Below are 22,948 nucleotides of genomic sequence, written 5' to 3'. Positions count from 1 at the left end.
TATAAATTCCATTAGAGTTGGGCAAATTGGAAATCTAATTCTGTTTCCTCATCTATTAAAAAGAAGGCATAATAAAAAATAAGTAAATAAATAAAATAAAGACACTACTCCCCGCCCCCCTCCTCCCTCTCCAGTTGTGGGGTTTGAACTCTGGGGCTGGGCACTGTTCCCAAGTTTTTTTGTGCTCAGGGCTAGTGTTCTACTACTTGAGCCACAGCTCCACTTCTGCCTTTTTCTGATTAGTTTATTGGAGATAAGAGTCTCTTGGACTTTCCTGCCCCTGGCTATTTTCGAACTCCAATCCTCAAATATCAGCCTCCTGAGTAGCTAGGATTACAGGTGTGAGCCACCAGGGCCAGCCAATAAAATTTAAACACCACAACAGTTTGCCCTGACTATCCTTAACCAGCATGCTTTGGTTTGTGGAGGAAATCATAAGAACCTAAATGGACAATAGTCTTCTCTCCACTGAAATGTCCCCATTGGAACAGTACAAAGAAAGTGTCATCGATTCTGCCCTGGGATAAGGAAGTAATTGTTGGAAATGACTGGTATAGTGTTAACTTCAGATTAGACAGAGCTGCCAAGACCTTGGCTCTTCACCTGTCACCCCATCCCCTCATGGGAGCCAAAAAACCACAGGTGCTTTAAAGAAAAGAAAGTGAAGAGGAGAACATGAAATAGACCAGAAACTGCCACCCCAGTCCAGTCCATGTTTCCAGGTGATGGTGAGGCTATATTCACTGGTTCCCATTGGATGGGGGGGGGGGGGGGGGGGAGGGAAGTTCTCATTTTCCATGGCCTCTGTCTCAGGAGAGCAGGTTTTAAAGGATAGCTTCTCTTTGTCCAGGGACTTGAGGGCCCAGAGTCTTCAAGCAAAGCAATATGAAGCACAGGGCAGGACAGGCCCAGAAACTGTCAGCTCCTGAGGACTCTCTCTAGGGATCACTTCACAAAGAGTTAAAATCCGAGAGCCTGAATCTCACGTGCTCCCTGTTTTGCATCCACCCTGCTTCGTTAATCCCAGGCCCTCATGCCACAATGGCATATTTCTATGATTGGAGTACAAAACTCTCTTGTCAGTGTGGTAAACTTGTTCTTCCCTTGCTTGGGGTCCCACAAGTTCTGTTTTTCCAAGTATATACAGCATGAGCTTTCCTGCAGGAGGAAGTCTCTTGAGAGACAAATAGTTACAGGTTTCCAGAAAATGCTTCCAGATGAAGCCACTGAAACCCTCTTGACAGGTTGGCGTCTTAGGAGCCAGGATGCAGACAGAGTTGGAAGCACACTGCTTTGAGTGAGTCTTTCTAGACACTTTTAAACCAGACATCTGGCTCACCAGATGACTTGAGAGCCCCAGAGGTTACGAAACCCAATGACAGAAGGTTCACTTGTTCCATGCCCTGTGTGAACTTCCAGGACTGATGCCAGTTGAAAAACAGCGTAGATTCCTGTGAGCATTGTTCCTATACCAATAGGACACCAGGATGGGGGATGGGGTGAGGGTGGTAGCAGTTAAACAGCTCTTGTAAAAGACTATTTTTCCCTTTGTTTCTGATTGCTGGGGAGAGAGAAGTATGTTTCAGTTTTCTAGTCAGCAAATTAAGCCAGCTGCACACATGTTGGTTTGACAGAAAGAAAGAGGCCAGTACGAAATGATATTAAAATTCAAAACACATTTCAGACCCCATCTTTTCCTCGTGGTTGCAGGGAGAATGCATAAATCAGAAACGAGGTCAAGTGATGGTGCTGAGTTCAGCTTTGTTTGCCCCTTGATAGTAGCATTATACCCAGATGAGAAATATAAAGGAGAGAAGGATGAGCCAAAACATCTGTCCTCCTAATCCACCAGCCACTGGACATCAGTGGAAGGACAGCACTAAAACATCCCGAGAGAAGAAATATGTGCCATCAGCTGTGTTCACTTTTTAATGAAGTCAACCACTTATAAAGGCACATTCTTCACTTGCGTTTCAGGTTCCAAAGTAAAGACGATGACTGAAGAAATCTATTCTTCCAAGCTTGCTCCTTTTTCAGGCCAAGGTCTGAGAGAGCTAGGTTAAATCTGAGCCAGCCAAAGTGAAAATGAGAGTGAGCCATAAGAAGCCTAAGGGCTGATGGAGAATCACTCACACACACACACACACACACACACACACACACACACACACACACACACACACACACACTTTAGGAAGTCCCTGTGTATGTATATATACACATATACAAACATATGTATATACACATAAATGTGTAGATATGTATGTATATATGTATGTATATACACATATGTATATATTTGTGTGTGTATATGAGTGTGTGTGCTTGAACTCAGGATCTGGTCACTCCAGGCTGGCACTCTAATACTTGAGCAAGAACTCTACTTCTGGCTTTTTGCTGATTAACTGGAGACAAGAGTTTCACAGACATTTCCTGCTCAGGCTGGCTTCAAACCTCAATTCTCAGATCTCTGCCTCCTGAGTAGTTAGGGGATTACAGGTATGAGCCACCAGTGCCTGGCTAAGTCCCTGTATTTTTGATGGGCAGACTATCTCTTAGAGATTTGTTCGTAAATTGTCATTTGAGAAGCCCTAGGAATACTTTAACTCATAGGATCAATGGTATTTAAGATAGGTGTGCTCTTAGATTAGTCCATGGAATTCTGTTTGACACCATGTAAATAAAAATGTCCCAGGTACCTCTAAGATCGCCACACCTGTGTCTTTCAGCCCCGAGGATGACAATGATGAGATGGAGAAGGGAAGGAATGGCTGTAACTCACAGCAATGTTGGGGGAAGGCTTAGCCATGGTGGAGGGGCCAACACAGCAGATGAGCAGTTATCAAGAGCTAAATGAAAGCTGGTGCCAGTGGCTCACGCCTGTAATCCTAGCTACTAAGGAGGATGAGATCTGAGGATTATGGTTCAAAGCCAGCCTGGGCAGGAAAGTCCTTGAGACTCTTATCTCCAATTAACCACCAGAAAACTGGAAGTGGCTCTGTGGCTCAAGCACTATTCTTGAGCTGAAGAGCTCAGGGACAGTGCCTAGGCCCAGAATTCAAGCCCCACAACTGACAAGACAAAAAAAAAAGAGCTGAATGAACTTCGTACCTTTAGTCTCAGGGCTCAAAGGCACAAATTTGAGGATCTTAAAAGAACCAGAGGTAATTTTTATTTACACTATCCTGTGGACTGATCTAAGAATACCATTACTGTAAATATTATCATTCCTATGAGAAAATGTGTTCATAGATTTTGTTGTTGTTGTTGTTGTTGTTTTGGGTCCAGTTGTGGGGCCTGAATTCTGGGCCTGGGCGCTGTCCCTCTACTCTTCAGCTCAAGGCTAGTGCTCTACCACTTGAGCCACAGCACCACTTCCGGCTTTTTTCTTTTTTGCTTATGTGGTGCTGAGGAATTGAACCCAGGGCCTCATGCATGCAAGGCAAGCACTCTACCACTGAGCCACCTTCCCAGCCCTCATAGATTTTCTTTTCAAATAACAAACATAAATCTCTAGGGGGGTTACTTAAATTTCTATTACAATTATTAAAAATAGCATCTTCCTAATATAATTTTCTGTTATAACTACCCCAAAAATGGGTCCAGGAATGGTATTCCTGGAAGTTGCTGGTGCAGAAGTACCTTATCCAAGGCTAGTCTTGTTGTAGAGAAGGCCCAGATCTTCATACCCTAGCCTGATGGGGATGAGCAGTCATTCAGGGGCCCAGGCTCCTTCCACCTCATGGCTCTACTAGCCCTCAACTCTTCAAAGTTGCCTCTGTATAGCCAATGGATGAGGAGAAATGCTGTGTATGGGAGATTTGGAGGGGCCAGGCCTGACCGTGGCCCAAGAGCGCTGTCCCTACGTTTCATTGGCTGGAACTCAGGTTCTTGGACATGCTCAAAGCCAGAGAGGCTGGGGGATGGATTTAACTGATGCACAAGAAAAAGAGGAGTTTGGGAATGGTGAGTGCTGCCAGTTTCTGTCTCTCCACTGAGAGGAAGTGCTGGCTTGTGTCACCAAGAGGGCATTTCTTCCATTTCTCTGTATCTATACTTTTCCAGGCAAGAGAGCTGTTGCTATAGCTGAGATTGAGAAGCAGGATTAAAATCCTGAGTGTAGGGCTGGGAAGGTGGCTCAGAGGTAGAGTGCTTGCCTTGCATGAATGAGGCCCTGGGTTCGATTCCTCAGCACCACATAAGCAAAAAGGAAAAAAGCCGGAAGTGGCGCTGTGGCTCAAGTGGTAGAGCGCTAGCCTTGAGCTGAAGAGCTGAGGGACAGCGCCCAGGCCCAGAGTTCAGGACCCACGACCGGACCCCCCCCCCCAAAAAAAAAAAAATCCTGAGTGTGGCTATCACTCTCTTCAGTGCAGGCAAGATGTCACTTGGGTGCCGCCCTTGGGGAATTGCTGATGTCACCCATGTGTTTGTCTCTGAGCTTGGCTCTTGCAACAGGTCTCTTCTATCTGGGCCTCTTTTGAAACTGATCTGCCAGAACAGTTGCAAACCCCAGCTGCTCCTTTGCTCCTTCATCCAGCAGCAAAAGAATCAATTCTCCCAGCCCCCAGTGACTGCAGTGTGTACAGATCAGCTAGGGATAGGATTCAAGGCCCCAGCCTGTCCGGTAAAGCTTTATTTAATCTATATTGAATCACTGGAACAACTGCTGTTTGCCCTTGGTCCACACCTGGCAACACAAGAAACACTACCTCAGAGTTTCAGGAATCCTGAAACTCTGCCCCTTGGGAGAGCTAGGAATAAGAATAACTTTTTTTTTTCCAGTCATGGGGCTTGAACTCTGGCCCTGGGCACTATCCCTCAACTCTTCAGCTCAAGGCTAGCCTTCTACCATTTGAGCCACAGTGCCACTTCCAGTTTTCCGAGTGGTCTATTGGAGATGAGAGTCTCACAGCCTTTCCTGTCTGGGCTGCCTTAGAACCATGATCTTCAGATCTCAGCCTTCTGAGTAGCTAGGATTACAGGCGTGAGCCACCACATCTGGCAGAATAACTTGTTTTTATAGATGCCATGTGTACAAAGTAGGCAGAAAACCAAGTGTCACCTGCATCTGCAGTGAACTTGCCTACCAAGTTCTTTTAGACCATAACTCTTTCTCTCTCTCTCTCTCTCTCTCTCTATATATATATAATTATATACACACACATGTATATGTATATATACACACATGCACATATTTGATTCATGAATTTATATATTCTATGCAAATTTAAGATAATTTAAATTATCCAGGTGCTAGTGGCTCATGCCTGTAATCCTAACTACTCAGGAGGCTGAGATCTGAGGATCATGGTTCGATGCCAGCCCAGGTGGCATCTCCATCTGGTGAGGTTCTCATCTTCAAAAACATACTCAGAAAAAGCCAGATAGCAGTGCTGTGGCTCAAGTGGTAGAGCACTAACCTTGAGTACAAAGAGGCTTAGGGACAGCACCCAGTCCCAGAGTTCAAGCCCCAAGACTGTGGGAATATATATATATATATATGTATATATAATTATCTTAATATATGTAATTATCTTAATCTTCAATAGTGTTTTTCAGTTTAACTTTGTTTTTTTTAATTAGCATATATTAAAATGTAAGGGAATGTGATTGTGATAAGACCATGCATACCTACAGTATATTTTGGACAAGTTGATCTCTCCATGATATTCCTATTTTCCGTCTCACTTTTTGGGCAGCTTGTGGGTGTGTTGTGCTGTCTTCTTCATATATATGTATATGCATATGTACTTTGATCCTCTTTACCCCACAGTGTTTTTTCCTTCCCATTCTTCCTCTCTCAGGTCCCCCTGTCCCAAGTTCTCCTTCAACACTGAATTCCCAGTATTAAGTTTATTATAGGTTGGTATTTCACAAATCAGTGAGAACATGTGATATTTGGCCCTATGAGTTTGGCTTATCTTACTCAACATGATGATCTCTAGTTCTTTCCATTTCCCTGCCAATGATATAGGGTAACTCATTGTCTTTAAAGTAGCCTCAAGATGGGCTTTCACTGTATAGCTTGCAGTCTCCTAAGTTTCTGCTGAGAACACCCCAGAGTCTAAATGTAGACCTGTCAACATGGTCAGTTGGGTGAGGATTTACGCATTACTGTCTCAGCCCCCTCGGTGTTGCCTACATTCTTGGTAATTTTAGCAATGAGCCTCATGACTGAGCCACTAGGAAATGGGACTCAGTCTCTTTGTAGGCCCTTTTAGGCCCCTGGGTCAGTCTAGTTCACCTAACTGAGTGCCTACTATGCGGATGACACTGCTGGGCACTGAATTTGAGGCCAGTGATCTGGCTTCCAGTGCTTTCTGCTTTGGAATGTGGTTTTCAAATTCTTTGCAACAGTGCCATGCATATGGATTAAATGATAAAAAATACAAAAATGTAAAATAAGATGGTTCACATTCCTTTGGAGGAAAAAAAAACACAGAAATGTCTAGAATGGCAAGCATTCTTAGTAAAGTTTTTCTCTTGTGCTGTGGTTTGTCTCTCTCCCACTAGAGTTTACTCTCAAAAGTCCTACGTTGATAATATTAAGAGGGAGGAAGCTTAATCCAAGTATTGAGTTTAAAGGTGGGGCTTCGAGCCCAGATGAGATTAGATTAGAATAGTGGAGCCGGACTTTATTCTAGTGGCTTCCTGAAGAGCAGACAGACACAGAAATACATGAACATTGCTGCCATAATATGATATAGCCAAGGAGGGCCAGAGCCTCTAAATAAACCTCTATTTTCTGTGAAATAGTCGCCTCAGCTATTCTGTTATAATAACAAGAAGCAGACACAAATTCTTTTTTTTTTTGCCGGTCGTGGGGCTTGAACTCTGGGCCTGGGCGCTGTCCCTCAGCTCTTCAGCTCAAGGCGAGCGCTCTACCACTTGAGCTACAGCACCACTTCCAGTTTTCTGGTGGTTTATTGGAGGTAGGAGTCTCACAGTCTCTCCTGCCCGGGCTGGCTTTGAACCGTGATCCTCAGATCTCAGCCTCCTGAGTAGCTAGGATTACAGGCATGAGCCACCAGCGCCTGGCAACAGACACAAATTCTATAAGCAGAACACGTGTGTGCGTGCATGCGCACGTGTGTGTGTGTGTGTGTGTGTGTGTGTGTGTGTGTGTGTGTGTGTGTGTGTGTGTGTGTGTGTGTGTGTGTATTGTCAGTCCTGGGGCTTGAACTCAGCCTGGGCACTGTCCCTGAGCTTCTTTTGTTCAAGGCTAGCACTCTACCACTTGAGCCACAGTGCCACTTCTGGCTTTTTCTGTTCATATGGTACTGAACCCAGGGCTTCATGCATGCTAGGTAAGTACCCTACCACTAAGCCATATTTCCAGCCCTTCAGCCAAACTCTTTAGCCTTCAAGTATCAGTATTTGTTGAAAGACTTGCACCCCAACTCTTAAAGCAGGCAATTTAGGGGTGTGGTGCTGACAATGGAACCTAAGATCTCATGAATGCTAAGCACACATTCTACCACTGAACTATACTCTTACATCCAAAGGAAACATTTTTTTTTCTTTCCATAAACTAGCCTTTTGGGCTTTTTGTTTTGGCTCCAAAGATAGTTGATGTGTACCTTCTACTACTTTTGTACACATTTTTATTTGAAATTGAAAATAATATACAGTAAATGTGTTAGGGAAAGGAGATATTTACTGAATTTAGGATATTAATAGCAAAGAATCATCCCCTAGTCCAATAGAGTTACGATGATGGCTATCAGAAAGCAGGGGCAAGCAGCTAATGCTGTAGACAACCTCCTAAAGACTACGCAGGCACCACAGCGGGCAATACCATGCAAGTGTGGTGAGTCACTCTTCAGGGTGGGGCCCAGAAACAGAGCTGTGGAAACCTAAGTGAACCCATATAATCTACTGGGGGGCTTTGTATCTCCCATCTCTATAACAATGAGTTGGAGGCTCTGGTTCCCCCAAAGGCATATAGCATTTGCTAGTGATGTTGAATTAGAAGCTGGGCACTCCCGTGTCTGGGATCCAGTTGGATCCAGTGGGGCATCTCATTTGACTCTCTGCTATAAGTGTACATGGACAGATGTGTTTCAAAGTGGCATGATTGCCAAGAACTCAGACCTTCAAGAAATGGTGAAAGCACAAGGCTTAGAACTGCCAGGTGGCGAGTGGAGGTAGAGTGGGCAGGGAGGGAAGAAGAGTGTGGTCACTTCTTCCTAAGACCAACAGCAGCTAAAGGCTGGTGCTTGTCCCCCTCAGGAAGAGAGGAGGAGATCTGTAGGATGCAGGAGAGGAAATGCAGCAGCCATCAGAGTGTGCCTACCATAGGCTACAAAGCTTGCAGCCCCAGCTGCAGAGCTCTGGATTCAGCCCACATTTTTAGAGGTCAAACTCCCCATGGGGTGCCCTCAGCTAACAAGCCTGATGAGGGGAGACTCCTGCAGACCATTCATGCTAGATGATGGATTCCTTTTATGGGTGTGATAGTCAGTGCTCCCTTATTATGCCAAAACACTGAAAGGGAAAAGGTTTACATGGGCTCACAGTCCATGAGCAGTTGGCCCATTATGTACGGGCCTATGATTAGGCAGAGCATCCTGACTGGGACAGTACAGTAAGCAGAACACCGCCATTCAGCACATGGCTGGGATGAGAGAGAGAGAGAGAGAGAGAGAGAGAGAGAGAGAGAGAGAGAGAGAGAGAGAGAGCATGCTAGAGTCCCACTGTCCCCATTCAAAGGTACCCATCAGAAGACTGGCCACTAGAACCTGTTCCTCTTAAAAGGTTCCACTCACTCACAATTATGCTATGCTAGAACTCAAGATTTTAACACACACACGTCTTTGGGGAACATTCCAGATTCAAGCTACAGCAACAGGCAACATTTACACAAGAACTTCCCACTCAAGAATTTCTTAGAATTGTGTGGCAGGCTCAGACTCTTCCCATACCAACCTCTTCCCTTCACCTTCATCTTTGAGGATGCAGCATTGCTGTAGGAAGGCTGTCTGCTTCCTCTGGTCCCCTCCCCTTCCTCCTCCATCGGCACACCCACGATACATCTCTCACACGTCTAGTCCTAGCTTGGTTTCCCCTCTTTGAAGACCCAGACTAAGGCCAAGTGGTAACATGAAGTCTTATTAATCTTGAAGTTGGAAACTTTTGGAAGGGGAAACAAAGACACAGTTGGCTATAGTTTAAGGTGTTGCTGTGTCCAGTGGAACGGGGTAAACTTGTGATGGCTAATCTTTCTTTTTGTGTGATGGCACTAGGGCTTGAACACATAGCTTGGGCGCTGTCCCTTAGCTTTATTGCTCAAGGCTGACATTCTACTACTTTAGCCATAGTTCCACTTCTGCCTTCTTGTTAGTTAATTGGAAATAAGAATCTCACAGACTTTCTTGCCTGGGCTGGCTTTGAACTGAGATCCTTCAACGTCAGTCTCCGCAGTAGCTAAGATTACAGGTATGCACTGTACCCAGAACAATGGCTAATCTTGACTTTTAACAAAATTGGACTGAGAGATACCTAGGAGATTAATAAAACATGTTCCTGAAAGCAGCTTTACAGACCTTCCTAGAGATAATTAGGTCTAATCATTGGATCAAACCATTAATGGACGTACATAATGATAGCATTATTGGACGGTAGTGAAAAGTAGGAGGAGGGGTCTGGTTGGAAGAAGTGGGTCACTCTTTTACATTCTCAGTAGGAAGAAAGATTTTTAAAAAAAGGATGATGGAAGAAAAGAGAGCCTGAAGATAAACTTTGTTTGTTTGTTTGTTTGTTTGGGTCCGGTTGTGGGTCCTGAACTCTGGGCGTGGGTGCTATCCCTTAGCTCTTCAGCTCAAGGCTAGCGCTCTACCACTTGAGCCACAGCGCCACTTCCAGCTTTTTTCTTATGTGGTGCTGAGGAATCAAACCCAGGGCCTCAGTCATGCAAGGCAAGCACTCTACCGCTGAGCCACCTTCCCAGCCCCAAGATAAACTTTTTAAAATTTTCTTTCTTTCCAATATAATTTAATCTCTGTAAACTTTGATCTCTGCTAATACAATTGTAGTAAGCATGGAAGGAAAGACTATCTGACAAGTAAGTAAGAGCTTCATGAATATTGACAATTAAATAACAGTGATATGATTCAATTGTGTGTCTGCCTTAACCCTGTGGAGGGAATGCTCAGTCAATGCTTCCTGGGTTTGCTAGGCTTTTCCTAGAAATCCATGGCAAACACAGAGTCAGTGATAGAGTTCCCCCTGGTGGCCTTGCTGTCACAAACACAACCAGCAATCCCCACATGAATGTGTTAAGACCAAGAAGAGAAAGCTCTGCCCTGAGGCTCACCATGGCCAAGTCAGCAAACACAACAGGAAAGGAGCCCAGCGGTCTTGCTACAGAGAACTACTTCAGAACACATTGCCAATAGCTGATTATGATTAAGAATAATGTTTAGGTCTGTTTGAGCTTGAACCATGTAAAACCTGCTGGTATTCAATCCTTTGCAACCTACAGAAATAGCTCTTTCAAAGGGGGTTGAACTTTATTCATAATTGCTTCTTCTATAACAGTTGTCTTTAAAGGCCTGTGTGTGCACTCTGCATTTCTAAAACAGGAAGCAAACATACTGTGAACTCCAGAATGGCTAGAGGGAAAAGGCTTGATCTTCATAGCTCAGCAAATCTCCCATGAGTTTAGTAATTGAGATTTTATATATATATATATATATATATATATATATATATATATATATATATATATATATATATATATCACAAACATATATGAGAATCTATCTATCTATCTATGTATCTATCTATCATCTATCTATCTAATTTTAAAACACTGTGCCAGCTATCAGTGGCCAAGCCTGTCTGTAATCCTAGTCATTCAGGAGAGTGAGATCTGAAGATTGCAGTTCAAAGGCAGCCCAGGCAGGACAGTCTGTGAGACTCTTTTTTTGGGGGGGAAGGGGGGTCTGGTTGTGGGGCCTGAACTCTGGGCCTGGGCGCTGTCCCTCAGCTCTTCAGCTCAAGGCTAGCACTACCACTTGAGCCACAACGCCACTTCCGGCTTTTTGCTTTTTGCTTATGTGGTGCTGAGGAATCGAACCCAGGGCCTCAGGCATGCAAGGCCACCTTCCCAGCCCCAGACTCTTATCTCCAATTAACCACCAGAAAACCTTTGAGCTATGGCTCAAAGTGGTAGAGTGCTAGCCTTGAGCAAAATCGCTCAGGGACAATGCCCAGGTCCTGAGTTCAAACCCCATGACCCACCAAAACAAAACAAAAACACTTTGCCCTTCACTATGTACCTATATCACAGTCTGAAATACATTTAGTAGAGAGCTAAACTACTGTGCCTCGCTTTTCCACGTTTATTCAGCTCTTCCATTTCTTTCCCTCCTTTGGAAAAAGGTCACTCTCAGAGTCTCACGAGGACAGCTAATTGCAAGGTATCCAACTTCTACATAGCCTCTGAGGGGGAGGGGGGAATCAAATAGAGGGGTCACAAAATTAGCTATCTGGAGACACAGTGTGGTATGCATACACCTGCACCCTCAGCTATGAGGGAGGCAGAGACAGGAGGCTCATGGTCTGAGACTACATCTTGGAAAATCATGAAATCCTATGTGAAAACTTCAAAAACAAAAGCAAAAAGGGTTAAAGGCATAACTCAAGTGGTAGGGCATTTGCCTAGAAATAACTAGGCCACTTAAACTAAAGAAAATAAATACATCTGAGTCCTGTCACTAAATGTACTTTTTTCTTGTTGTTGTTGTTGTTGTTTTTTGGGGGGGGTCGTGGGGCCTGAACTCTGGGCCTGGGCGCTGTCCCTCAACTCTTCAGCTCAAGGCTAGCGCTCTACCACTTGAGCCACAGCACCACTTCCAGCTTTTTTTCCCCTGCTTATGTGGTACTGAGGAATCGAACCCAGCGCCTCATGCATGCAAGGCAAGCGCTCTACCACTGAGCCAACTTCCCAACCCTTGCTTGTTTTTTTTTTTAAAACTATGTTTCTTCCCAACAAATGGGCCATTCTCACTGCAACAATGAATAGCCTACAGACCAAAGAAAGATATTACTCTAGGCTCCTGTTCGAAACCAGTAGCTACAGCAAGCACTGGTCTTGATTCAGGGCCTAACTAAATGTATTTTTGAAAGATTTAAATATACCAAATCAAGCCAGGGACTGGGCTTATGCCAATAATCCTAATTACTCAAGTAGCTGAGAACTGAAAGTCTCAGTTTGAAATCAATGGGAGCAAGAAAGCTGATGAGATTCTTGTCTCCAATTAAGCACTAAAAAAAAAAAGAAGGTAGATCTGTGGCTCAGGTTGGTAGAGCACTAGCCTTGAGTTCAACCCCAGGACTGGCACAAAAACAAAAATAAAATAACAACAAAAAAAAAAACCCTACCAAATCCCGCATTCATTTCCTCTGCCCCACCTACCAAATATGAAAGAACTAAGTCTGATTGAAAATTTTTGAGACAATGTTGTCCAGGTAAGCCTTGAATTCCTAGGATCAAGAGATCTTCCTGCTTAGCCTCTTGAGTAACTAGGATTACAGGTATGCATCACTGTGTACAACTCCATACTTTTTTTGGGGGGGAGGGGAGTTGGTCATGGGGCCTGAACTCTGGGCCTGGGCGCTGTTCCTCAGCTCTTCAGCTCAAGGCTAGCACTCTACCACTTGAGCCACAGCACCACTTCTGTCTCTTTCTGCTTATGTGGTATTGAGGAATTGAACCCAGGGCCTCATGCGTGCAAGGCAAGCACTCTACCACTGAACCTCCTTCCCAGCCCACAACTCCATACTTTTAAAATTTAATATAATATGGTGGAAATATATGGAGAAGATAACTATTAGCTCTACCCAGGAGAATAGGCCCCATCCCCCTCCTCTTCATAAAGGACAGCACGTAGCCTTAACAAAAATCACCTGCCCCAAACCAGTAATCACCTGTAACTGTCAATCACCTGACTGTCATCTACCTGACTGTGAGTTAGCAAAGGACCCTGGACTCTGAGGTCACTTCCTCATCCTCTGAGGTCACTTCCTGAGGCACTCCAGTTATGCCTCATTTCCACATTTGCTGTGGTGGTCACATGGTCCCACCTTTCCCTATATAATCTCTCTCAACCATAAGTTCACTCTCTTTTCTCTCTGCATGCCTCCATCTTATGCAGGCTAGCAGTTTGCTCTCTCAGCAGTAAACTCTTTTCTGCCTGAACCATGTGGTGGTCTCCTTTTAGTGAACCTTACAATACCTTTGCTTATGAACTGCTGGTAAGGAAGGAAGACAGCTAAACCTTCTGTCAGAGAGCCCGGAAGTAGGTATCAAGAACTGTAGATCTCTTGACTGAGTAATTTTCCCTAAGGAATCTGTGTTAGGGAAACAAGCAGAAACATGAAAAAGATTTCTACCCAAAGACACTATTGCAGCATTACCTGCTAACAGTAAAGAAAAACAATACCAAAAGAAGCATGTGATCAAACATGATGCTTTCGCAGAATGGAGAGTGATGGGAAGAGTAAATTATCTGCTACTCAGGGGGCTGAGATCTGTGGATTGTGAATCCAAGCCGGCCCAGGCAGAAAAATCTGAGAGCGTCTTATGTCCAACTAACCACTAAAAGCCAAAAATAGAGCTGTGGCTCAAGTGGTAGATTCCTAGCCTTAAGCACTAAAGCTCAGGACAGCACCCAGACCCTGAGTTCAAGTCCCAAGTCCAGCGTGCGTGCGTGCGTGCACACACACACACACACACACACACACACACACACACACACACACACACACACACACACACACACACACACACACACACACACACCCTCCTGTTTTACAAAGAAACATATTCACAACGGGCCATGGAAAAAAAAAGAAGGATGAAATACACTAAAATATTGAGTTAATCTTGCTGCATGGTGTGACGAGTAGGCATTTTAGCGTTTTTATTTTTTTATTTTAGAATTTTCTTTATTTTTTATTTCCAAGCCAAGCAAAGGCACATTCCTATCATCTAAGCCTCATGAGCCTGAGATGGAGGCAACACAGAGAATGAGACTGAGACTGAGGCTCATTTTAATAAAAATATACAAAATAAATGGTTAGATTTGAGTTTCATAATGTTCATGTCATTAACTTACCAACTGAATGCCTGGTTTCATAAACATTGAAGGTTGATGAATAACTACATATGTTTTATTGTTTTACTTTTTCTTTTCTTTTTTCATATATCCTAAAATTCAAAACTAATTATGTTTTAATGTAGGTTTTGAAGTGCTGAGCAGAAAGCAGAAGCTAAATAGAAGAGAGCAATTGTTTTCTTGGTTCTGGACCTTATTCTTTAACTGCTGGAAAACTCCATTTGAACATTTCTTTTTAAGGGTCTCCACTAAATTGAAACCATTCTATTTATCCTTCTGTTAGTGGCTAAAAGCAGCAACAATGGGGATTATGATTGGAGAGCTCTTGACATTAGTAAGATGGTACACATTTCCAAATGGCAAAACGCACTAGTGACTTTACAACCATTGCACTGATCTTTTTTTTTTTTTTTTTTTTGTCGGTCGTGGGGCCTGAACTCTGGGTCTGGGCGCTGTCCCTCAGCTCTTCAGCTCAAGGCTAGTGCTCTACCACTGGAGCCACAGCACCACTTCCGGCTTTTTCTGTTTATGTGGTGCTGAGGAATCGAACCCAGGGCCTCATGCTTGCAAGGCATGCACTCTACCGCTGAGCTACCTTCCCAGCCCTGCTTCAAAACCAATAAGAAAAAAGTGTGGCAGCAAATCTCAATTCACAAGTGGAGATGCATTAGAGAGACAATCGTTTGCTTTTTGTGCCAGTCCTCAGGCTTGAATTCCAGACCTAGGTGCTGTCCCTGAGCTTTTGTGCTCAAGGCTAGCATGATAGCATTTGAGCCACAGCTCTACATCCAGCTTTTTGGTGGTTCATGGGAGATAAGAGTCTCACAGACTTTCCTGCCTGAGCTGACTTTGAACTGAGATCTCCAGTTTGAACCACAGTCCTCAGATCTCAGCCTCTTTAGTAGCTTGGATTACAGATGTGAGCCACCAGTGCTAGGCTGTTGTCTTTTTCTAGATAAACTATGAAATCAATCTGGCTTATGCTTCACAAAAAGAAAATATTCAGGATGTAATGTGATTCTCAGGATCCCTTATGAGGCATATGTCATTTCCCTTGGTTTTTATAATAATATTATGTGTTAAAGACATTCCCAAATACCATTCTCACTCTCTTCACTCTCATAAAGAAGAGGAAAAATTTTATACTCAACTTTTTTTCCCCCATATGATCAGCATAGCCTTATTTTAGGAACCAAATTTGGGGTCCTCAAAACATCAACTTCTAAAATCTCACATTCCATATTTAAAAATAACTAAACTAAATACAGAAATCACTTGATCGGGGGTTGGGAATGTGGCTTGGTGGTAGAGTGCTTGCCTAGCATGCATGAAGCCCTGCATTCAATTCCCCAGTACCACATACACAGAAAAAGCTGGAAGTGGCACTGGGCTTGAGTGCTAGCCTTGAGCAAAAGAAGCGAGGGACAGTGCCCAGGCCCTGAGTTCAAACTTCCTAAAATGTCTTAAGGGTCATGTGGGATAGTTCAGGACCAGTAATAAATATTTTTTAAGGCAACTTACTATTACAGGACATAGTGGCTTCTCTTATCTCAGCATTCAGGAGGCTAAGGAAGAAGGATTCTTTCTTTTGTTGGTTGTGGGGCTTGAACTCTGAGTGTGGGTGTTGTCCCTCAGCTCTTCAGCTCAAGGTAAGCGCTCTACCACTTGAACCATAGCGCCACTTCCATTTTTTTAGTGGTTTATTGGAGATAAGAGTCTCATGGACTTTTCTGCCTGGGCTGGCTTTGAACCACGATCCTCAGATCTCATTCTCTTGAGTAGCTAGAATTATAGGCATGAGCCACCAGTGCCCAGCAGCAGAAGGATTCTGAGTTCAAAGCCAGCCCAGGCTACATAGCAAGTTGTAGGCAGCCAGGGCTAAAACAATACAAAACAAACAACAACAAAAAAAAACCCACACAACAAAATCAGTATAATACCATCATTCCCAACTAGTACACATTATACAATGGGAATTTTTTTTTTGGTTTTTTTTTTGGGGGTCCAGTCGTGGGGCCTGAACTCTGGGCCTGGGCGCTGTCCCTCAGCTCTTCAGCTCAAGGCTAGCACTCTACCACTTGCGCCACAGCGCCACTTCCGGCTTTTTTCTTATGTGGTGCTGAGGAATCGAACCCAGGACCTTGAGCATGCAAGGCAAGTGCTCTACCACTGAGCCACCTTCCCAGCCCTACAATGGGAATTTATAAAGAAAAATGATCACTGTTTAAGAAGAGGGAACTGCTAACTTTTTTGTCACACACTGTATACGTACAGTGAATCAGGATGTGAAGCATACTAATTTTTATGTGCCAGGCTAAAAATCAATACAAGAAAAACAATGTAAGCTATTCAAACATCATTAGTTCAGGTACATTTTGAGAAATGACCTGAAGCATTTGTCTAAACTTTACACTTGAACTCATTTTTGACTTTTTGTTTTTTTTTTCAAGCTCAACAAGCCTATGTTTGTTCTCCCTAGAGCTTTGCATAATACATCTATTATCCTCTCTGCTGGCTCCCAAGTCATCCTATTAAATTACCAGCTGCATCCCGAGTCACGCTTTTCTCCATGAGAAGAAGGCATTCTCTGAAACTAACTTTAAGGTTGGTATAACTTTGCAGGAACTCCCAACTGCTCCAGCTGTAAAACTCACATCAGTCATTACTTACAAAGAAGCCAGGAGGCCTCCTGAAGAGCCATTATTCATGCCCTTTGCCCATCCCCACTCATTTCCTCTGCCCCTGCCAAGTGTAATTAAGCTGAGTGGGAATCAAGCATATGTAAACCACACACGCTGAACGGACTCTTCAAAAGAGCCATTAGGGTTCTGATCAACAGTTAACTTTGTTAGTAAAGAACAAGGGGTGGAACTGTGGATGTGGTCTTTTGTACTCAGCGTTGTTCAGGGGACAGTGGGGGTAATCAGCCTTTCTGCCCTGTGCAGCGCCATTCACATCAGAGGGAAGGCCACTATAGTTGCCAAAAGTCACTAGTCCTTTTGAGATGTGCCACTGACCTCCCAGAAATGAGGTTGAAAGCAAGGGCCCAGACCTTGAGAAAACATTGCCTACTTTCAAGGAAAGGCCTGATGTATCTGGTCATGCTGAGGATCAAGTTTGTGGGGAACAGACATTATTGTCCCATTTCTGTCCTGTGTTCCCTGGCCTCTTCTGGAAGCTCAGCAGCCAGGGAGAGCAGAGTGAGCACAGAGACACTGCCCTTAGTTCCTGTTTCATTTCCCATAGTTTCAGTTAACTGCAGGCAACCATCTGCATTGAATGGGAAAGTGTAGGAATAAATAATCCACATGTTGTTTAAAGTAACTCCTATTTATAGTAGGGTTATAATTGTTCATCTCTTACCTTGCCTAATTTATCAACTTTATCATAGATAGGCATGTACAAGAACAATCAGTAGTCAGAGTGTTTGTGAATCTTGGAATGTATCCTTCATGAAAAGGGGGGACTACTGTCCTACGTGGAGGATCCTGCCCCAGCACAATGTTCACTCTGTCTCTTTTTTTTTCTAATGCAAAACCAAGCAACACACATTCGAATTTCCTATCTTCTTTCCCCTGCAGAAAACAGATCTGTCAACAAAGCAGGTATCCAGGATGACCACCTATAATCAAGATGAGGAACACCATAACTTAGGACCAATCTGTTGGATACAATTATTGATTGCTGTAGTATCATTTCAGTTCTAAAATTATAAGGCAGTGTTAAGTGTCTGGGGTGACAGGCGGTGAAGAAGGAAGTAATAGCAAGGACTAAGCATGAACCAGACCTAGTGAAGAGGCTGGACAGAACCACGGAGGTGGGCAGTTGATTCCACCTGCTCAAGAGTGAGGGCCGCCTGACATCCACAGGCCCACAGGCAGCGAGTGCTTACCTTTCTGTTGGAAGGTTTCACTTCTAAAGCGGAGGTGCCGCTCGGGGGGTTCCCATTTTGTGCATAATGTAGATGCACCAGGTCTCGGCAGTGAGAGTGGCAGATGTATTTGCCCTCTGAAAGAGACAGTGTGAGATAAGATCTTAGTGCGGTGTTCGGGGATCTCCGTCTATCAGACTGGCAGAGGGAAAGCTAACTTTGCCCCCACCACCGTTACCATGTGACATGAAGTGATTAAAAACCAAATCCATGGGGCTGGGAAGGTGGCTCAGTGGTAGAGCGCTTGCCTAGCATGCATGAGGCCCTGGGTTCGATTCCTCAGCACCACATACACAGAAAAAGCTGGAAGTGGGTGCTATGGCTCAAGTTTGGTAGAGTGCTAGCCTTGAGCTGAAGATCTGAGGGACAGTGCCCAGGCCCAGAGTTCAAGTTCCACGACCAGCAAAAAAAAAAAAAAAAAAAAAACCAAATCCATGTTCATAGCGAAATGCTGAGTGATAGCCAAGCCCCAGCAACACACATCTCTAATCCTTGCTGCTCAGGAGGCTGAGAAGAATGGATTAAGGTTGGAAGCCAGATGGAGCAGAAAAGTCCATGAAAAGCCACTAAAAGACTCTAAAAAGTCACTCATAAGAAGTTGCTAATAAAAATAAGACTTATTTCCACTGAAGCAGCAAAAAAAAAAAAAAAAAAAAAGTGTAAGCAGAGCTGTGACTCAAGTGGTAGAGAGCTAGACAAAGAGCAAAAAAATATAAAAAAAGAGCCAGAGGACCTGAGTTCAAGCTCTAATACCCACAAAATAATAAAAGAAAACAAACAAATAAATATGCTAGTCGGGCCTTGGAAGCTGAGATCTGAAGATTACCCTTCAAAGCTAACCTGGGCAGGAAAAGCTATGAGACTTTTATCTCCAATTAACCACCTAAAAACCAGAAGTAGAGCTGTGGCTTAAAGTGGTAGAGCATTAGCCTTTATCAAAAAAGCACAGGTACAGAGCCCAGGCCAGCTCCACTACACACACTCTCTCTCTCTCTCTCTCTCTCTCTCTCTCTCTCTCTCTTCTCTCTCTCTCTCTCTCTCTCTCTCTCTCTCTCTCTCTCTCTCTCTCTCTCTCTCTCTCTCTCTCTCACACACACACACACACACATGAGCTGAGATATATAATTTCATACTAACATCACTGAATAAAAAGACAGATTAGGCTTCCAAACTGGTTTTATTTTTTTATTTGCAACTTAAAAAGATGAAGACACAATTCACAAAATGGAAGACTCATCATTTTAAACAGTAGAATTCATTTTTTGTATATTTACAATGTATAACTTATCACTATCCTTTCATTATAAAAGGCTTTTTTTTTCTCTTTTTGAGATGGCCTTGAACTTGGAATGCTCCTTTCGTCTCCTGAATGTTGGGGTTATAGGATTGCACCACCATGCTCAGCTATAAAACAATTCTATCACACACACACACACACACACACACAAATCCCATATTTGTTATTAGGCACCCTGAATTTTCCTAGCAAACAAGAATCTGTTTTCTCTCTGTATGTTTGCCTCTTCTGAACATTACATATAAATCATTAAAATCATATAGTATGTTTGTGGCCTTTTCATGTCTAGTTTTGTTCATATGGCCTAGAATTTTCCATGTTTATTTTTTATAGTACATATCAGAATTTTATTTCCTTTGACTATGAAATAATATTTTAGTTGCATACTCTTTTTGTCTATTATGAATAATAGTTAAACACAACATGTACATATTTTCATTCACTTTTTTTTTTCTTTTGTTGGTCCTAGGGCTTGAACTCTGGGTCTGGGCGCTGTCCCTCAGCTTTTCAGCTCAAGGCTAGCGCTCTACCACTTGAGCCATAGCGCCACTTCCACCTTCTTCTGCTTATGTGGAACACTGAGGAATCAAACCCAGGGCCTCATAAATGGGAGGCAAGCGCTCTACCACTGAGCCGCCTTTCCAGCCCTCATTCACTTTGTGTGTGTGTGTGTGTGTGTGTGTGTGTGTGTGTGTGTGTGTGTGTGTGTGTGTGTGTGTGTGTGTGTGTAACGGAGTTTGCACTCAGGGCCTCATACTTGCTAGGCTTGAACTCAAGGCCTGGGCACTGTCCCTGATCTTTTTCACTGAAGGCTAGCACTTTACCACTTTGAGCCAAAGCATCACTTCCAGTTTTCTGGTGGTTAATTGGAGATAAGAGTCTTATAAACTTTCCTGCCCAGGCTGGTTTTGAACTGCAATCCTAAGAGCTCAGCCTCCTAATTAGCTAGAGTTATAGGCATGAGCCACTGGTGCCCAGCAGCACTGGTTACTTTTGAGATAGAATGTGCCTAGTGTGATTTCTGTATATTAAGCTTCCTGTCTTAGCTAGGATAAGAAGCACACGACACTACAACCAGCTCTCAGTTGAGAAGGAAGGGATCTTGAAAACATTTCTTCCTTTGTGTTGGCCTCCAACTGCAATCCTCCCAATTTCAGCCTCCAGAGTGTAGGTATGATTCACCTACACAGTCAAGAAAAATTCAGGTCAGCTATGTGAGGTATTAGACAAGTAAGATAAACATAGAGGACTCAGGCTATTCACATGGTAGGTCTAGCCAGTGCTAGGCCTCAAGTTCAAACCCTAGTACTGCCACAGCAAATAACAAGTAAATAAATAAAGGAGCCTAGAAGCAGGAATAGCACTTCGAAGTCCATGTGAGCCAAGTATAGCAGCTTACATCCTTAATTCTAGCTAATTAGGAGATGGAGCAAGGAGTTTCATGGTCTGAGGCATGCCTGAGCAAAAAAGTGTGAGATCCTATCTGAAAAATAACTAAAGCAGAAAAGGCTGGAGTTGTAGTTCAAATAGTAAAGTGTTTTCCTAGCAAGCTCAGGGCCCTGTATTCAAACTTCAGTCCCACAAAATATAAAAATGAAAAAAAATGTACATGACAAATAAAGGTGTTTGGCTTAAGTCTAGGCTATTTCTTTTCTTTCTTTCTTTCCTTCTTTCTTTCTTTCCTTCTTTCTTTCCTTCTTTCTTTCTTTCCTTCTTTCTTTCTTTCTTTCTTTCTTTCTTTCTTTCTTTCTTTCTTTCTTTCTTTCTTTCTTTCTTTCTTTCTTTCTTTTTTCTTTCTTTCTTTTTTTTTCTAGGTCTGAGACCAGGACTTTAGTAGTTCCTGCACCTCTTTTGCTCATTGGCTAGAGCTCTACCAACTGAGTCAAACCTCCAACCCCAGTACAGGATATTTCAAGAGTAAGACTAGCTCCTGCATTCAAGGAGCCTGGATATGAATCCCAGCCTTTTGGGGTTTTGTCTTTTTGTTTTGATTTTTGCCAGTCCTGGGGCTTGAACTCAGGGCCTGGACACTGTCCCTGAGCTTCTTTTGCTCAAGACTAGCACTCTACCACTTCTGCCACAGTGCCACTTCTGTCTTTGTTTATGTGGCACTGAGGAATTGAACCCAGGGCTTCACACATGCTAGGCAAGCACTCTTCCACTATGCCACATTCCCAGTCAAAGTCTTGTGTTTTTATATTCAGTGAAACACAGACATGACATCAAGGAAAAGAGGGCACTGAATAATTGAATTGGAATATAAATCCTATAGAATTTCTACTTAAAAATAGAATAAAATATATGATAGATTCCAATTCCTTATCACATGTTCTTCCCTTGTAAGACTGCACAATCGTGTGTGTATGTGTGTGTGTGTGTGTGTGTGTGTGTGTGTGTGTGTGTGTGTGTGTGTGTGTGTGTGTATACATGTGTTGATTCTGTGCTTGAAGTCAGGGCCTAGATGCTATCTCTAAGCTTTTCCACTCAAAGCTAGTACCTTAATGCTTGAGCCACAAGTCAACTTTTGGCTCTTTTGGTGGTTCATTGGAGATAAGAGTTTCATGAACTTCTCTGCTTGGGCTAACTTTGAACTGTTTTCCTCAAATCTTAGCCTCCTGAGTAGTTAGGATTATAGGCGTGAGCCACTGGAGCCTGGCTCAATGAATGTTTTTATTTATTTATTTTTAATTCCAGGCTGTCTCTTTTTTTTTTTTTTTTTGTCAGTTGTGGGTCCTGAACTCTGGGCCTGGGTGCTGTCCCTCAGCTCTTCAGCTCAAGGCTAGCACTCTACCACTTGAGCCCCAGCACCACTTCCAGCTTTTTCTAGCTTATGTGATACTGAGGAATTGAACCCAGGGCCTCATGCATACAAGGCAAGCACTCTACCATTGAGCCACCTTCCCAGCCCCCAGGCTGTCTCTTCTTATCTGGGAACTAGGTTAAAGTATCTGACTATCTCTTTGTGTCTATCTAGTTTAAAACACACACACACACACACACACAAATTATATTAGAGCACTGTGTACGGGTGGTGTTTGTATAAGAGAGCACTCGCTGGGAACATTAGGAGACATTTTCTCTTTTGATGTCTGTGTGTACCTCATCCAAAATTAATTCTAATCCCTATCTGTGATAGCAGGCCTCCAGCAGCCCACCACTTCCCCCTGTTAAAAGCCTACTTGAAAGAAACAAAAACAAAAGCCTAAGCCCTGGCAAGTTCTATCTGCTTCTTGTAAGTGTAGATTTCTTAGGCTGGGGGTGCTCTTATTTATGCTCTGAATGTTCTCATTTATGTGACCACAAGGAGAGGATAGCTACTGAATTTCATGTCTGCTACAAGGCACTGTTTTGAAAAGCGTGTAAATGTCTCTGCATGTCAATTATGCCATGTCAGGACATAATTGACGGATTTGTCTTCCTTGGGGGTATATGAAATGATGATGTGTATCAAAACAGACAGAGCCTAAGAAATGATGAAATACAACAATGCTGTGTGTTATTATCAGGCAAGCTTATTCCAGAAAACCTATTACTTACTGATGCGCTAAGAGCCTCTAGAGAATTGTGGTAAGATGACCATGTGGCCAACATACAGCC

General features: G+C 43.4%; 1 non-coding gene across 1 annotated transcript; it reads right to left on the bottom strand.

Annotated features, from left to right (window-relative positions):
- Positions 1 to 11,979: 11,979 nt before the first annotated feature.
- Positions 11,980 to 12,112, bottom strand: LOC138806323 (small nucleolar RNA SNORA2/SNORA34 family). Its single transcript, XR_011365790.1, has one exon. It is a non-coding gene; the product is annotated as a small nucleolar RNA SNORA2/SNORA34 family (small nucleolar RNA).
- Between the last annotated feature and the right edge of the window lie 10,836 nt (positions 12,113 to 22,948).

The sequence above is a fragment of the Dipodomys merriami genome, unplaced genomic scaffold (assembly GCF_024711535.1).
Source record: "Dipodomys merriami isolate MVZ:Mamm:240054 unplaced genomic scaffold, mDipMer1.0.p SCAF_10, whole genome shotgun sequence".
Lineage (NCBI taxonomy): Eukaryota > Metazoa > Chordata > Mammalia > Rodentia > Heteromyidae > Dipodomys > Dipodomys merriami.
Note: the sequence above shows the minus strand (reverse complement) of the source record. Positions and strands in the feature narration are given on the sequence as shown.